Below are 17,958 nucleotides of genomic sequence, written 5' to 3'. Positions count from 1 at the left end.
GCTTCCCACCTGAGCCGCGTGGGGAACGTCACATAAAAAGCAAAGAGCGTTTGATCAGCAGAGTGGACTTCCCCCCATTGTTGTTTTAGGGCTACTCCGTGGTTATGCAGCGCTCAAAGAATGCCCCAAAATACACACATCTGGGGTTTGGGTGATGGGCCTTGAACTTCAAATGTCTCGAGACGGGCACTCCCGTAGCATTCGTAGCTTAGAAATTAAAAACACTGCCATTTTCTTCCCTTTTTTCTACAGTTTTCAAGATTAGGGACCTATTTTTTATAAGACTCAGCAGAACACACACACGCTTGACCTCTGGAGGAATCTTAGCAGCTAATCATAGAATAAAATATATGCCACGACCACGGGCAAAGCCACGGTCAATTCTCTCCTGAGTGAGCCTCTAAATTACTGAAAAACTTGGGAAATGTTAACAATTTGGGGCTTGAAGTTGTGATTTTAAATGTATATGTTACATTTTAAGGGCAGGACACGACGTGGGAACTTCTCATGGTGGATTCACTGGAAACCAGACGAAAGGAATCAGCTGCTGTGATTTGCAGTCTTGTTGGCTCCTTGCGTGAGGCCTGGTACCATTTTTTTTTTGCAAAAACATATATTGTCTTGGGGACCACGGTTTGCCAATGACAGTTTCTGGAATACAGTGAACTTTAGGTCTTAAGCATTTATATTTAGATTCTTTTTAATATTAAAAATGAGACAAGAATCTTTTTTGAAAACCAGACACCGAGTTAGGAATATTTTTGCCAAGACCGAATCTAATATTATAAATATCATTTCTGTCTATGTCTTTATTCTGTTATCCTTAAGTCCTATTTCCAGTTTCTCTTCCAGGTGAAGTTTTTGGAGTGATTGAAAGCAGCATGTTGAATGGCCCCCAAAATAACATTTTTATTCCGTCAAATGCATAGTGGGGGGGGGGGGGGATCTTGATAACCGACGGCCCGAGCCGGGTTTGAACAGCTAAAGGAAGCCTGTCTTATGCATAAATCACCTCTTTCTCTTTCTTTTTTTCCTGCCTTGCTCTATTTTATTACATCCTGGCATCGCACGCGTCTGAAAGTCCGCGTTCTGACTGAGAATCCTCTGGAACGTGAGACGTGAAGTTAAAAGTAAATGAAAAAATTTTAAAAGCTTACTCGGCACCACTTCTGGCCCAAATCAAAGTAAAACAATCCAAACCCGCTGGGCATTTCTTCAAAACACCCCTCAGCGGGCAATGCGCGCCGCGGACGCCGAAGCCCCCGGCCGACTCCGGGTCCAGGCCCCTCTTCTGCGTGTCGGGGGGGGGGGCGGTTCGCAGTCGGCAGGAAAGGGGCCCCTCGGCTGCCTGTGGCGACGTGGGCTCGTCTTTGCCTAACGTTACCCACCCGGGGGTATTGACGAGGGAGCGTAGCCCCCCGAGAGCTTTCCAGGGCGCTCTCTGCGCCTCCCCCCCCCCCCGTCACCTGGTAAAGGTCCCACCTGCAGAGCCGGCGGTGTCTCCGTCGCGTAGGCGGTTCCTTGGCCACCAGGGGCTCGCCGCTGGCCGTCGCCCAAACCTGCGCAAAACACAGGTGACGTGTCAAGACACCGACACAGAGAAATAACTCTGCTTATCGATTCTAAAGATAACCTGCCCACGAAGGTCCCGGCTCCACGCCAAGAGGGGTGCGGAATTTCCCACGATTCGGGGCGCAGGGATGGCAAGCGGATTGCAGTCGACCCCCCGAGAAAGGCGAGTGGTGTCCGTGGCCACAAACGACAACCACAGAGAAGACACCGGGGATTTTGTCTCTGATTTAAGTTTTTTAAATTTTTTTTTAAATGCATGTCAAGATCTTTCTGGAATCCATAGTTGCTAAGGGTTGCCAGGCCCAGGCCGGGGCCAAGCGCCTCCAAGAGCCTTCGGGAGCAGTGAGGACACTCGAGCCGGGGACCGCGCAGTGGCTGCTCAGACCCCACGCTCCCGGTCACACCCTCGGCGGGCCCTCGAGCGTCCCAACCCTGCTGGGAGGCGCAGTGTCCCCGGTCATCCCAGGAGCAGCAGAGCGAACGCGACCGACCGCGCAGGTGCGGACAGAATCGGGGTCCCTGAAAACGGCTCAGAAACATCCCTAATCTGAAGGGGACACCGGAGCGAACAGCCCCGAGAGGAGGAGGCGTGCGTGATTATCTTAAAATCATCAGCTATTAAATTACGAGGGAGGTGTAATCACCCTGAGTGGAAGATTCCAGAAGAGATAATTAAGCAAAGAGATATATTAAATCAAATTGGAGATGAAGGCAAATAAAAATATACTGTGGGGAACGGTGCTTAGGTTTCGGAGGAAGGGTAGGAATGAGGGGGGAATCAGAAAATCGGTAAACTCAATAAACACCGTGTGTCGTCGCGTTTTCGCGGAGTTAGTTACGCCCTGAACGAGAGGGACCCTCGACCTGCTCCCCGGAAAACCGGTTCAGCGTCAAGGGGATCCCTGGAAATCTCCGTGATGAATAAGGTAATGGGGGGGGTGCTGGTAGAATTCATTTCACTCTTTCTTTAAATTTTTTTCTTTATTTTTTCCCATCACCATTTACCTCCCCCCCCCCCCAGACCCTCTCCCACCTCCACCGCCACCCACTCTGGACAATCGCCGCACGCGGACAATTTCTTTTTCTCGCTCAGTCCCTCTTCCCCCCAAACAGTCTCCCGCCCGGGCGTCTGTCGCTCCGTCTGCGAGTCTGTCTCTGTAACAAGTACCAGCCTCTGATGATGGAGACAGTAGGTGTCTGTGGCCATTTCAAAAACAAATTAACCCAGGAGTCGGTCCTCCTGATTCCTTCTAGACAACAGACGCATTCTGAATAAACAACCTATAGATTTTATCGGCTAAGAAAACCCCAAAAAACCCTACAAAATTATTCCAGACACTGAATGAGCCCCAAACTCCAGCTGGGTTTGCGACGCTTCGTAACTGCGGTTCTTCTGCGGATCTCTCCACGCCTAGCGAAGGGAGAGGTGCCTGAAAATCCCGGTTAGCGGAGGCGCCGTGTGAGTCAACACAGCGCCCAGGGCCCCTCCGCACCGGGGGCCCGTTTCTAACTGAAACTGGTCGGTGTCCTCACAAGGGTTCGTAGCCGCGGGCCTCTGCCGGCCCTTCTCGCATGCTGAGCACTTGGCGGAATAAGCGGAGGGGACCGTAACCCTGGAAGCCACGGCGGGGAGGGAGGGGGCGGCTGTGAGTCTCTGAGGGGGCCCGGCCCGTCAGGCGGTGACACCCGCGACATGAGGACATGGGCGAAGCGTCCCCTGGGTGTCCTCTCGGAAGGGTGGCCTCAGGGACACGGCAAACATGCCACCAAAGAGCAGCAAACAGCATTGATTATAAAAGACAAAGGAAAAGAGGAGAGACTCGGGGCAAAGTGACCTTCAGTGGAAAAGACAGAGCCTGTCGCCTGAACCACAAGAGACCACGTACCTGGGCCAGGTCCACGCTCGCTCTTCTGCGGACACGAAACGTATCTCCTTCCATGTCTGTGGCGCCGAAGGTGTCGCTCAAACGGCCTTGGGTGTCCTGGGTGGACTTGCTGGTGATTTCGCCAAGATCTCTGCCCAAAACAAAAGAGGGAGAGAGCGGTTCTGTGGAACTCGGGCCACGCTGGGCAAGTCGGCTAAGGGTGGCTTTCGCCCCCTTAGGGAAACGTGTTCCTGTCCGGCCCTCGGGGGCTGCCGGCTTCTCACACCCTGCGCCCTTCCTTTCCCAGGGCTGCTCACCTGGCACCAGGACACAGTTTGGGGTCACCCCTCCCGGGATAAGTCTTGTCAGAGACCCAGGAAAAGGTAAAGCAGATAGTTTGGGCGGCCCCCACGGCGCTAATTAATGAGGAGAGTGAGTTTTTGCTCGGATGCATTTTTCCAGAGTTTGAAATTATGAAATCGTATCAGTACATCTGTTAAATGATCTAGATTGTACCCAGACAGTGACTGCGTTCGCCGGGCTCTCCGCTTGGTCTCTCCAGCGAGGCCGACTGATCCTGAACCGCACGGCGCGAGCTTCCTGTCATCGCCCTTCTGGCCCGAGATAAAGACGTTTCTCCCCTCGATTAGGCCGGACGAAGACGGGCCGCTGTGCCTCTTTCCCTCACGAACTAGAGAATCCTGGGTTTGCTAAAACTGTTGAGAACTGAGCTCGCCGACCTTCTCAGGTTGGACACGACCTGTGCTCTCTCCGGGAATGAATTTCTGTGACTTTCCTCTGAAAAGACAGCATTTTCCTGGGCGCCTTCCACATAACAAGATGGTTTCTCCCCCTGACTTTCTCCTCGGGTCCCTGGCACCTGGGTGAGGGCCTCGGGCAGCCGGGGAGGCTCTGAATGCCGGGCACTGAATGACCCTCCCCTGCGCCCCCAGCTCCTCCCCGGCACCGGCGGGGGGGGGGGGGGCTTAAAACAGCTACTATTTCTGGCTGCAGTTTCGAGCATCCCGCTGGTCCCCTTTGGCTCCCCCCTCCCCCCGTGCACATGCACTTAGCAGGAAAGTGACCGGCGGGGGAGAAACGCTCGACATAAATCAATATGTCAGACGTACTTGAAGAAATTCGGTCCCAGAGGAGCAGAGGCAGTGCTGGGGGTTCAGACTCTCCGAGAAGAGCGCCCGCGCACCAGCCAATCGCCCGGGCTGGGCGACGTCGTCGTTTTTGACCGATTTTTGTTTTTCTTATTGATTTCACCAAGGACTTCCTATCACTATCAGTGACACCGAATTGCTGTCCAGTATTAAACTTTAAAGTTTTAAAACACGCCCGGCCGGGCGTGGCTCAGCAGTTGAGCATTGACCTAGGATCCAGGCGATCCGGGTTCGATTCCCGGTCGGGGCACAGGCCCGGGTTGCGGGCTGCAGCCGATCAATGATTCTCTCATCATTGATGTTTCTCTCTCTCTCCCTCCCTCTCCTTTCCTCTCTCTGAAATCAATAAAGATATATTTAAAAAATAAAAATAAATAAAAATAAAGTTTTAAAACACAATGAAAGTTAGACACTCCTCCCCTTATGTACACAGGTACCCACACAGGTGTATTAGTGACTTGGAGCCGATGCTGCCTTTGAGGTTAATCCCCAGCGCTTTCCTATGGTTGGCAAAATTCCTCATTTTAGGTGGGAAACTGGGGCTCGGAGACTCCCTCGAGCAAGAAACGCGATGCTGCGAACCCCCCGTGGGCGCGGCCAGGCTCCCCTTCCACAGCGACGAGATGCTCGCCTTGAGCACTCAGATTATATCTGACACCACGAACGAAATACCAATTTTAACGTCAGAAGTCTCTGCGGTGTGGTGTTTTGATCAGACGGGAAAGGGGGCTGGACTTACCCCGACGTGAGCACTGCTGTGGGAACGAGGAATTTGGGTGAAACATCTGAAGGGTCAGAGGACTCGCCCGAGTCTCAGTTTCCCCGTCACCTCTCACTAGACGACGGCACCATTCGTAGTCTCTTTTCTCCCTCCCTGATTTTCCTACTGACTGAAGAGTCCTCAGAGGCCCTGGCCGGGTGGCTCCGTTGGTTGGAGCATCGCCCCCGATGCTCCAAGGATGGGGGTTTGATACCCAGTCAGGGCACATACAAGAATCAACCAATGAATGAACAATACATTGATGTTTTTCTCTCTCTCAAGTCAATAAATTTAAAAAGAAGAAATTTAAGACTAATGGGAGCTTGAAAGGCAGTGGTAGAGTCCAAACCGTTCTCATTTAAAAAAAAAAAAATTTGTTGTAAAATTTTTTAATTAAAATAGTCCCAGGGCAGTTTCCCGGTCGGTCCACAAGCCTAACAGCTGCATTAACTACACGGACGTGTTAACGGTCTAGCACTTTCCCAAGGACGTTCAGCCCATTCCGATCGCCCTGGAAGCACCGAGCCTGTGGACTGAGAACCGCACCCTGGGCTGGGCGGGACGGGACGGGGGGGTTACCCTGACCGGATGGGAGACGGGGGTTCACTGAAGGCTCCACCGGAACCCCAGGGCCCAGGGCTGGGGGCTTGCGGGTGAGACAAAATGCTGCCAAAGAGTCCATTGAAAACTTTCACAGAATTTTCCCGTTTAAAGGCGGCTTCACAGTCACTTTTCACATACAACCGGATCTACTTCGCATGTGGATGAAATTAAGGAAATACAAGCGCCGAGCAAAGTTACAAATCTCGGAGGGCAGGTGCGAGAAGCTCCATCTTTGGCATAAAAAAAGATTCTTCTACGTTAATACTTCAAACTTTCTCCCCTCCCCTCCTCTCCCCTCCCCTCCCCTCCTCTCATCGCCGGTGAATATGCCATAAATTAATTCCCTGACCCATTTTCTCGGTTTTTCGTTTCCCACACGCTTCCCTTTTCATCTCTGAAAGTCCTCCTGGCACGGGCGAGTCCAGGCAGCGGGAAAAGGTGCCCTTCCTAGCGAGGGACGCCCTTTCTTTGTCTCCAGCCCTGCCTTTGCCCCCACTCCGCCAGCCCGGCCTGGCCGGGAGGTGCCCGAGGGGACGTGGGAGCCCAGGGCCCCAGGCGCCCCAGCTCCAGCCGAGTGCCTGGCGAGGCCGAGATGCCAGCGTTTGCATCCCCAGTAAACCACCCACTCGACAGTAACGATACCCTGGGGCCACTGGGAGGGGAGCCTTTTTACAGGAAACATACTCATAAGGATTTAATACTATCTTGCTGAATCCTTGGATTCAATAGGGGGTTTCTGTGTGCGTGTGTTTTAACCTTCCCCCATTTATTTCGTAGACCCCGTGATGCGAGCCGTGGTATGTAATCAACATCCTTTCAAAAGTCCTTCTTAGCCATGTGCTCAAAAAAAAAAAAAAAAAAAAATCTCACCGCTGAATGTCTTTTTTACAGCCTGAAAAGACGTTTAGGTTCGACAACATTTGTTAGGCTTGGGTGAAATCGGGTACAATTTCAGTCTTCTTGAAACACGCAGCCCTGCCTGCCTCCATCCCGTCGCACCCACGTGTCAGCTTTCGATTCTTCTGGCTGGTGTTCTGCACACGAGATCTGTTTTCCCGGAGAAAAATGGGATCTTTGTGCCTTTGTCTGGGGCGCTGCTCCGAGGCGTGTCCTGGCAGCGCTCGGACTGTCGAGGCACCGGGGGAGGGGCTGGCCGCCCGTCCTCCCTCAGCTCTGCTGTGTCTCTGATTTTGGGCCACTCAGCAGTATTTGGGGGTCTTAGAACGGGGCCCGGAGGCTGGGGGGAGACAATAGGGGGAGCCTGTCGCTCATGAAAGCCAAGCCCCCAATACTGCCCCGTGCTAACGACCAAAGAGAGAGGGGAGAGTCTGAGCAGCTCTTACTGTGCCCTGAAGAAATAGATTTTTTTTTTTTTTTTTTGGGAGGCGGCTAATTTGCCAAATCGCACGTGGTCCCTTTTTCAGATCTCGGGGCCGAGAGCCCGTCTCCGTCTTATGTTACGGGCTCCGCTGCTCTCCTCTTGGCAGCGGCCCAGGCAGCTCTTTTCATTTTTTCCACCAGTGGCTTCTGGTTCTTTCGGCCCCTTATTTCCTCGTAGGCTGACTGACAGGCCGGTCAAACATCTGCATTTTTAAATCTGGATTTTTTTTTCTACCCTCCCCACCCCTAACGATTTCGCTTTTCTTCTCAGACTTCCAGATGCTCTGGCTCCTTTATGATTCTAATGCGTGCGAGGAGATGCGCTGCTCTTTCGAAGGCGGAGAGCTGATGGGTTGACCAGATGTTTCCATGGGAAAAGCTTCGCAACACACCAACAATCAGGGCAGTGTTTCGGCCTCTCCAGAGACACCTTCGTATTCGAGTGTATCTTACTGTCTTTCAGCACTGTTACTGTTTAAGTTGATTTCTGAAACGTTTTGGGGGGCTAGAGAGAATTCAAAATTTATACGGCGGTATGTTCATTGTTGCGGCCGATAAAAGTCCCCAACTCTGTTATCTCCGTGTCTAGGAACAGGAATAGAAGTTGCTGTTTGTGTGGGTTTTTTTCTTTTATTGTTTCTGTCTTCTTTATTTTTTTTCTGAGAGAGATAAGTTGCAAGCTCTGTGGGGCAACAATGTATTTTAAACTGTTTCCGGCTCTGTAGACACATAAAGGATTCATGGGCACCTGCCCCTGAAGTATCTGGACAAGAGTTTAAAAAGTGTCTAATACAGTTCAAGAAACCTCGTTTCCCATCATTAATAACAGGAAGCGGGGTAAACAGACATTTGCTGACAAATGAAACCGAAACAGTAACATGCACACGGACACACGGGAGGGAACAAAGCAGCCTTGTGCAGTCGCCCCAGAGCGCGGCGCCCGGCCGGGGCCCCCCTGCAGGACTCTCGTAAAACTCCGGAGAAACCATCGTTCACGTCCCGTCTCGGGGCCTTTCCTCTCTCCCCCGGGTCCCCATTCCAAAGAGATCTCGGGCTACTCGGCCGCTCGCACATTGAGGCAGAAAATCCTTGGTTCCCGGAATATCTTTTTTCCAGACGATCAAGTAAACACGAAAAAAAGACAATCTTTTCTTTGTTAAGAAATTAGGATGAGACGTCTGAAGGCCATGCCGGCTGCGCCCTTCCCGGAAATGAGAACACCAGACAGGGTGACTCGGGGGGGTGCGTGTTTTGTTGTTTTTTTGGTGGTTTTTTTGGGGGGAGGGCATATTCTTGAGATCTTAGGCAGATTAAATGCAAGTCACTCATCAGACAGGCGCGAGGGATCCCTTGCCCCACGCGTGCTCCTGGCCTCGGACAAAGCCTCCCCGGAAGGAGCGCATCTCTCCTTCCCCTTGGATCCCGGCCCGCGGGGTCGTCTGATCCCGCGTCCGGCCTTGAAAGCAGGGAACCCGTGTGACTGGTGGTTCCCCTGCTTCTTAGGAACATCGAGCCCCATTTGAACCGGGAGGTGGGTTCTTTTGTACGGAGTTAGCTGCTTACTTTGCAGTTAATTTTTAGGCACGAACGGCTCGATCCTTTAGGTGAAAAAAAATTTTTATATACATTTCAAAGGAGATTATCCAAGAACCGTAAACTGTAAGATTAAGATGAATCCAACGTGCATTTCTGGTTCTGGAAGGTGAGTGGGGCGGGAAGGAAGGAAATGCATTTGCTTTATAATGCACTTTGTTGCAAATTGAAGGATGGGATTTGACGACTGCAAGTGTGATAGGAAGACGGCTACGCTGGCCCCCAGGGCTCCCAGGAGGTCACCCCTTAACACGGACGAACAGGAATGGAGCGTCCTGGGGCAGGGCCCGAGGTCTTGGACCGCGAGTAACACGCGTCCACATCACTGACCTCGTTGCTGAAAGCCAAATTTACCCCTCCCCCCCTTTTTCTTTTTTTAGCTAAATCTGCAGTAGACACAAACTGAAGGCAGAGGAGTTATATAAACTCAGAGCTGATTAGGCTCAATTACAAAATATAAATTGCTTCATATTTTACACATACAGAGATGAAAAATAAACACAAAACACACCATCTCTAGAAGCTTCTATTTGCTGGGGAATTCGGAACCCACCAAACGAATTAAAAAAAAAAAATCCAACTCATTAAATTGGACAAATGATCAGAGCGAGGCTTGTTAATTACAAACGAAAGTCAGATTATCTCAGGTGCAAAACTACAGAGAGCTTGTAGGCGCGTCGGGAAAGTATGTAAAAACATGGAGGGATCAGATCTCAAGTGCGCCGAGGTGGATTTCCGTTGAGTAGAGGTCGGACTACAGGTCCTGAGCGTTAGGGTTACTCGGATCGTTCATTCAGGGCAGGGGTGTGAGTCACCGTCGACCCAGCAAGACCGCTCCCTGGACGCTTGGCGACTGTCCGCGCCGGAGGCCGCGCCTGTCTGTAGTTTCGCGTCTCGGTCAGTCGGCGGGCGCTGAGCGAACGGCCCCGGCTGGGACACAGATGATGCCCCGCGTCCTGTTCCCTGCCACCTGCGGGTTCTCCTGTCGCCGAGGAACGGGACGAGAGGAGGGGTCCCAGAGGAAAGCCCCTTGACAGAGAAGACAAGGCTCATCTTTGATGGGACAGCGGCAAAGGGGGAAAGGCCTCTGTGACGCCTCACGAAACGCTCGCGTTCCTTCTCGAAGGCGAGGCGACGGGCGGGAGTCGCCAGAAAGCCCTTATTCAGCCTCTCAAGGCGAAGGGCCGCTGTCTCCTTAGGTGGCTGAGCCTAAAGGACGGTTCAGGAGGCAGGTCCTCAGGAAACAGAAGCTCCGGCCGGTCCTCTTGTTTTCCTCGCGCCCTGGCCCGGATGCCGCGTGTTTCGGGGACCATCGGGAGACGCTCGGCGCTTTCCATTCCAGTTGGGTTCCCGGAGGGAGGGAGGGGATGGGAGGAGAAAGCGAACGCCCGAGGCAGGAGGCTGAGCGCTCCCTGCGTCGGGCGTGGGCCTCGTGGAAAGACGCAGGGAAGATTCTTGGGCAGAGAAAGTGACTCCCACGTACGTGAGGGGGTAAGATTTTTAATGCCAACGTCCCCATTTTCTGATTAAAATATGGACACTTGCATCATGCGCTGGCACTCTAACTACAACAGCAGCCAAGACTCTCCAAGAATATTAAATCGTTGTCCAAGGACAGGCCGGAAAACGCTGGTGAGAACCCGAATGTTCCAATAAAGAGTGTCGTCCGACACGACCGCGTCATTACAAGAAAATCTGTTCGCCGATTGGTTCACGGTTTAGAGCAAATACATAGCTGAGTTGGAAATTTTTCAGAATTAAAAAAAAAAATAGGTCATTGGCTAATGTTTCAGCATAAAAAAATACAGGATTAGCAATAAACTTACATTTTTACTCTTAGAAATAATCTGATAAACTCTATCTTCAGGTAAGCTTTTAATAGCATTTAAATTTTAAACAGATATTTAAAAACAAGGCAACACAGGACACACCAAGTGTAAGCATCCATTCCTCCATACGGCGCGCTTCCTGAAATTGCTCAAATATGAATTAGTGCATCGTTGTTTGGGGCCCACAAAGTTCAAAGACTCGCCAACAGTCACCACTCCAGCCTTTTGAAGAGGAGACGCTAATGACCTTTTTATGAAGCTAACTAACCCTTCAGTCTATACTCAGAATATTTCCCGACGCTCAAAAATACTTCACAGGTGGCCTCTCAGATCGGAACTCCCCCTGGGTCTGCACAAGGAAAACGCAGAAGGAGCCCGTGAAACCTCCGGCGGCAGCAGCTCCGGGGCGCCGGGGTCTGGCTCGACGCCTGTCGCCGGGCCTCTCTGAGAACAGGGTTAATCCCAACAGATGAGCTCCCCAGAGGGGGACAGTGAGCACAGTTGCCGCTCTAAATATGACATCACGGAGCCCCCTCGGGAAAGGGACTGGTCTTCAATCTACATCTGGTAGAATCCTACTTAGTAAAAATCTTTAAAAAAAATCATTTGACTTTGATTCTCACTTAAAACATCTCCCGAAACCAGCCACTCGTCGCCTCATACTCTGCGGGGACACCGCTAGGCCCCCCAACACCTGTGTCTCTATCCGGGTTCCATGCTTCATTCCTCGCTCGTCACAACCCTCCCTCCCAGCCTGACCTGCTCAGAAGCCACAGAGCCCTCGTGAAGCTAAAGCCAAACCACAGTGGGTCCACGGCCCAAACCCTCCAGCAGGTCCCCATCTCACCCCCAAATATTAACCAAGTCCCGCAAAGGCCCTGCACAATGTCCCCTCGCCGCCCCTTCACAGTGTCTCCTGCCACTGACCCCAGGCCATTTGCACCTGCCGGGCTCGGGTCCGGAAAGCTGGCCCCACCCTTCCCTTCGAGGCTCGGCTCACCTGCGGCTTATCACAGGGGCTCCCTGATAACTTTACACACAATGCCGTCGCCCACGCATCCGCCCCCTTGCTGGTGGTTCGTGTACCCTTGTCTCCTCGGGGTGCCACACTTGACATATCGGGGCTCATTTAATATTTGTTGACTAGAAGAATGGACAGCGGCCGTCTCAGGGGTGCGCAGGCCACAAACCTCGTAGGATCCCCTCTGCTTCTTGCATCCCCGGGTCACCTCTTCCCAACTCACACCCATCCTCCTGTCCTACCTAATGCATCTCTCTTCTCTGATGGGCCCTTTATCTGTGATTTTTCATGATGAACGATCAGGGCCCCGTTCACGCGCGTGAGAGGAGATGCGATGTGTGTAGGAAAATCGAACAGCGCCCACCGGGCCGCCCTCAGTCCCTAAGACTTTTGTTAAGAAAAACCGGGAGTTGTCTGATTGTTACAGTTTCCACAGAGAAAACTGCCGGAGCTGTTTCTGTCCCGGCCGCGCCTGCGGGGTGTTTGCCGGGCGTCTCCAAGCCGCTGCGCGTTCATTCAACGCTCCGACGGGCGCTCGCTTTGCACCTATTGGACTGAGAGAGGCTGCGGGGCGACTGGGGCCCGGCCTCGGGGACTGGCCTTCTCAGGGTGAAAGGCAACGACACACGGGGCAAGGTAGGGCTTTTCAAGGAGGGATTAACCGGGCGGAGCAGCCGGGGCGGTGGACCGGAGGAGGCGGCGCTTGAGTTGGGCCACATGTGGACCTTCCGAGAAGAGCGGGGGAAGGTCGTTTCAATGGGAGGAAACGGCTTAGGCAGGCTGGGGAGGCCTATGGAACACAGAACAATGGGCTCGCGGGACGCCCGGAGGCCTCGGGTCACGCCTCGGTGCACTTACGTTCGGAGGAGAGTCACCACATAGCGCGGCCGCCCTTTCCACGCGCTCCCGTGGACACCTGGAAATGCGCGTTCTAAAAAATAAACACTTTCTGTTATTTTTCTACTGGTATAACTCAAAATAAATTCTCAATAATCAAGGTAGACTGGGCTATTCAATAAGCGATAACTCGCCCGGCCGGGCGTGGCTCCGCGGTTGAGCGTCGACCTAGGATCCAGGCGATCAGGGTTCGATTCCCGGTCAGGGCCCAGGCCCGGATTGCGGGCTGCAGCCGATCAGTGACTCTCATCATTGATGTTTCTCTCTCTCCCTCTCCTTTCCTCTCTCTGAAATCAATAAAGATATATATATATTTTAAAAAGTGATAACTAATTACTATTTATTACAGGCAACGTTCTGTGAGCCCTTGCAGGAAAAAAAAGGGATAGAAATTACACACATTTTAAAACTTTCTTTACGGCCCATTTAATTAGGGCAGGTGCCCCGTGTTCAAGGTGTTGAGAGGATCTCTGCACACACGAGGCGAACTTGCTAAGACCCCCGGGGATAAAGCGGTTCTTCCATTCTTGTTTTTCTGCCGAGAACCAACATCGATCGGCCACGGGCCACTCACGACTGGGCTAGAAGGTTCGGGGTCCGTGGCAGGACCAGCCAGCACGTGGCGAGGGAGGGGTGCTGCTTCCAGCGCGAAGGCCAGCGCTGCTCAGCTTCCGCATCCCGAAGCCTCTTCACGCAGCTTCGTTTTCCAGTGAAAACCACCAAGATCCCCGTGCAACGTGGATTTTGAGCAGAGCGGTCTCCCGGGGCGCTGGAGGCCGGCGTCACCCCTCGGGGCTCGGTGACCAGGCACCTGCCGGCCAGACGTCCGCACGTGGATTAGCGACCTAGGCCTCTCCCGCCCGTGGGGTTAGGTGATAAAATGACATCTAGCCTGAAACCACCCCGGCTCAAGCGTGGGCCCCAAACCCGGCAACAAGGGCAGAGTCCAGGCGCAAAGCGCAGGGCTGCTGGTCTGAGTAGTTTGTTTAGAGAACAGAGGCTGCGGGGAAAGGACAATTTATACTTCATGCTTGCGGCATTGTTTCACTTTTTGGCAGCGAGAGCGTGACCTCATCTGAACCGATGCCCGGCGATCCTTCTGAAACCACGCTTGGCCCTGCCCCGGATGACTGGGGACGGCCTGGTGCGTGGCAAAGGCTGGGCCGCCGGGCGGAGGAACCACACGTGTGTACGAGCGGGAGGGCCCCCGAGGCCGGGCTCCACAGGTGTGCGTGGTGAGTTTCACTTTGAGAACGAGACGTGCACGTGTCCCCGGCAAACCCAGCCGCGACTCCTCCCTGGGTGTCCAGCCTGCTGGCCCAACTGGCAGGTACTGAATTCGCCACCCTCCTCAATTACATGGGCAGGTCCTGAAAATAAATCTTTTGTATTTCTCGCCACAGACACACGCGCACACACGTTGCCTGTTTCCGTGGAGAACCCTGACTGACACGGGAAGGCCGGATGTCTTCAAATGTCAGTGGAATACAACTTGGCCTTAAGAAAAGATGAAATGCCGCCGTTTGCGACGACGCGGAGGGACCTTAAGAACACCGTGGTGCCCGGCCGGGCGGGGCTCAGGGCTGAGCGTCGACCTGGGATCCAGAGATCGGGGTTCGGTTCCCGGTCAGGGCACAGGCCCGGGTTGTGGGCTCGATCAATGACTCTCTCATCATTGACGTTTCTCTCTCTCTCTCCCTCTCCTGTCCTCTCTCTGAAATCAATAAAGATATATTTAAAAAAAAGAAAGAATAGCACGCTAAGCGAAATAAGTCAGGTAGAAGAAGACATGAACCACAGGATTTCGCTCGTAGGTGGGATATAAAACCGAAAGCAACAAAGGAACAGGAAAATCAAACAAAAAAGCTCACGGACACAGCAGCACAGCGGCTACCGGAGGGCAGGGGAGGGGCCGTTAGGGGAAAGAGGGTCAAACCCACGGCGACGGGAGCGAATGCGCCCTCGGGCGGCGGCTTTTGTCAAATAGGAATCTCAGGCACGACACTTTCCATAGGACGAAACGCCTTTTCTAGACCTTCGCCGGGGCCCGCTCTTCCGCGTATTTATGGCGGTGAGGCCCTGTTAGGAGGAGCGTTTGCAGACCCGCCGAAGGGGGTCCTTGGCTTAGAAGGACATGTTTAATTTGATGGCGAAACCAGCGTCGAGTGGTTGGCGGAGGGGCGGACAGAAGGTTGATGGGCTGTTTTCTTGGGGCGGCCTTGAGGGGGGGGAGAATCATCTTTCTCTGCCCGTGAGCCCAGAGTTCGGAGCCCAGGCCTGAGGCCTGGAGGGGAGCGAGGGGCTCAGGCGTGAAGCCCCGGGAGCTTTCACCGCGGTGCCGCGTGGAGGTTCCCGACACCACGTCGGCCTGGGGTCCTGGGTCTTCTCCGTGGGGAATTCCCTTCCCTACCCCACCTGCACAGGTTGTTCGTTAGCTGTCTTTACAAATATTAACTAAAAGAATCAAAGGTGGATTAAAAATTTTTTTTTTACTTAAAAGTTCTTTCACTGTTTCATCTACTTTCTATTCTGCTGACTTTTATGCATCTCTTCACGGGGGAAAGTTCCTTCTGCTCTTGACTCCGCATGTGCAGCGACTCTACCAGCTTAATTCTCTCAGCTGAATAAGCCGCACTCCTTACAAGGATCAGCAGCGACAGCCATCAAGGTGAAGCTCTGCCTCCGCCTGCTTGACTTTTTACTTATTTCAGAACTTGAGTGAGGAAGGGGGGAGCTGTTTACTGCGCGGCCTGGGAATCCGAAACATCGAACACCCTGTTTGAAACAAGTATTTGTCTCGTGCCTGAAAACAGCGTATTACCAACATCTATTTTTTTTTTTAATATGTCTTTACTGATTTCAGAGAGAGGAAAGGAGAGGGAGAGAGAGAGAAACATCAATGATGAGAGTCACCGATAGGCTGCCTCCTGCACGCCCCCGACTGGGGATGGAGCCCGCAACCCGGGTCTGGGCCCTGACCGGGAATCGAACCCCGATCCCCTGGATCCCAGGTCAATGCTCAACCGCTGAGCCACGCCCGGCCGGGCACCAGCATCTTTTTGCCTGTGTTTCCTACCTCTATGACAATAACCTGCTTTCTTTTTAAATTGTGACTCAGAACGAGCTGCAGAGTGGGGACTCACTGTGACACATCCTTATTTTCGTCTCTTCCAAACACCTAAATCAATTTCTCCGTTCGGTTGCGCTGACACCCAATTTTCTCCGAGGGAGAAATGATCATCTGTCGCCCAATTAGGGTACTAAATCAAATGAATACAGATGAAGACTTTCGATGGCAAACATCTGTGTCCCAGGACCTTCCGCGGCTGTTGGGGAATACGGATTTCACCTGGAACAAGGCTCACGGCTTCGACCATTGCCCTTACTTTGCAACGTGTTGCAGACCCGACACGCGCCATCAGCACAAACCTTTCACCCCCCGAAGACCCAGGAGGAGCCGAGGAAGAGGCTGGTGACCGCCCTGGACCTGCCCTACGGGTTCTTTCTTTCTTCCCGAGTGGCCCCGTGAACTCAGGGGCGACGTTTCTCCCCAGTGAGAGACACCATGAAAATCAGGAGCAAAATAAACGTCTCCCCTCTGTTAACTCCCTCAGCTATTGAAACCTAGAGTTTTATGTTTTAATCTTTTCGCCTTGACCATAACCTAGGCAGTTTGGTCAACATCCCTCAGGGACATCATGTTCGTTTAACTTTACTATTTACATATGGTAAAAAAACACACCAAAAAACACAAAACAAAACCCAAAAATCTGATAACACATAAATGTTCTGTTGCATGATTCAAAAAATCACTTATGAACAAGAAGCTTGAAGAGAGAAAAACTGCATGCAAATTAGGAACAAACACTCAAGTATAAAAGCTTCCTAATAAGCGTTTCTTCAATGGCGTTTACAATAACTATTCGATAACATTTGGGAGGCCGATCAGAGAACTTATTTTTCGGCGATAAACAATGGACATTCTTCAGGACAGCCAACATGACTGTAGAAGACAATTTCAAATTTATTACAGAATTTCTTAGATTTTAGAGCAACCTTGCAGACAGGTAACTGCCACAATAACTTCCGGGCACTTGCTATTATGTTGCCCTTGACCCAAATAAAAGTTTAACTGTAGTAGCTGAAATTGCACCTAGACACACTCGATACATGTTTTTAAGTAGCAAATACCTTCAAATATATTTTTAAGTGAATGGAACACACACACATATGTGTTAGGAATTCGTTAAGATGTAGCATATTTTTTAAAAAACAACTGTACTGTTGTTTGTGGAATAAATGAGTTTCTGTTGTGAGTTTCACCACCTGACATAAAATCAAGAAATATATATATGTTTTTTTAGAAAACTGAAAAACCAGCAAGAAAATTTTCGGGCAATGACTTACGTTTTTTCTCAGAGAGAGAAGTCGATTTGAGTCAAGAGTTTCACATCTAGAAACGTCCAGCTCATTACAGTTTAAAGAATCACGAGAAAGTCTTGTGAGTGCAACCAAGTCTCCAACTAAACCAAAGTTTAGTTGTGTACAGAAATTTTGAAAAATGTCAGGAAAAAAAAAAGGAGAGGTGTGAGATTTTAGGATTTCTAAGTACACAGTTTCAATCCTTGAAAGACCCCATTAACCCTGACCCAAGATTCAGATTGTCTACAGATTTTCTTTTTAAACCACGAGAACACAAACGACATGGACGTCCAATGAGCTAACCTTCGATAAACAGAGTGGTTGGGGGACAGCTACATTGTAACAATTTGATAGCACAGCTCTTGGATGTAGCTTTGTCCCTTCACGAGGATTTCTGGTGGCTACATTCATTCGCATCAAGGCCTTTAAAGTTGGACCGTGTGCTACTGTAAACTGTCCTACAGCCAAGTCCAGGGCATTTATGAAAACGCCACGAGATCAGCTTTGAAATGTGCGACCATTACTCACACACCTCTTAAGGCATCGCCTCTAGTTAGACGGAATAGCAGAATAGGATATGTTGATTATGTAAAGGAGCTGAGAAGAGGAACCTAATGAACCATAAGGAAATATGACTGGGAACAAACGGGTTTCAAAGAACAAATCTAATTGGTGCGGAAATGGAGATGGATCCTCCGCATGGTCAGATCCCGCTACTGTGACTTTCAAGAGAGCTCAGTGTACAGAGATTTTAAGCAGCCGAGTAAAATAGATGGGCTTTTCCTTGGTGCTTATTTACGTCTGTTACATCTCAATCTGCATGATAATCGAACTCATTAGAGATCTG

General features: G+C 51.5%; 1 long non-coding RNA gene across 1 annotated transcript in view; it reads right to left on the bottom strand.

The window, feature by feature from the left end:
• LOC308550238 overlaps positions 1-17,958 on the bottom strand; it is a 56,385-nt gene that overhangs the window by 26,508 nt on the left and 11,919 nt on the right. The window contains exon 2 of the long non-coding RNA XR_013997860.1: positions 3,459-3,588. This is a non-coding gene — a long non-coding RNA (uncharacterized lncRNA). The remainder of the gene's footprint in view (positions 1-3,458; positions 3,589-17,958) is intronic.

The sequence above is a fragment of the Miniopterus schreibersii genome, assembly GCF_964146895.1.
Source record: "Miniopterus schreibersii genome assembly, chromosome: 21".
Taxonomy (NCBI): domain Eukaryota; kingdom Metazoa; phylum Chordata; class Mammalia; order Chiroptera; family Miniopteridae; genus Miniopterus; species Miniopterus schreibersii.
The sequence above is the reverse complement of the archived record's forward strand: the minus strand, read 5'-3'. Positions and strand labels throughout refer to the sequence as shown.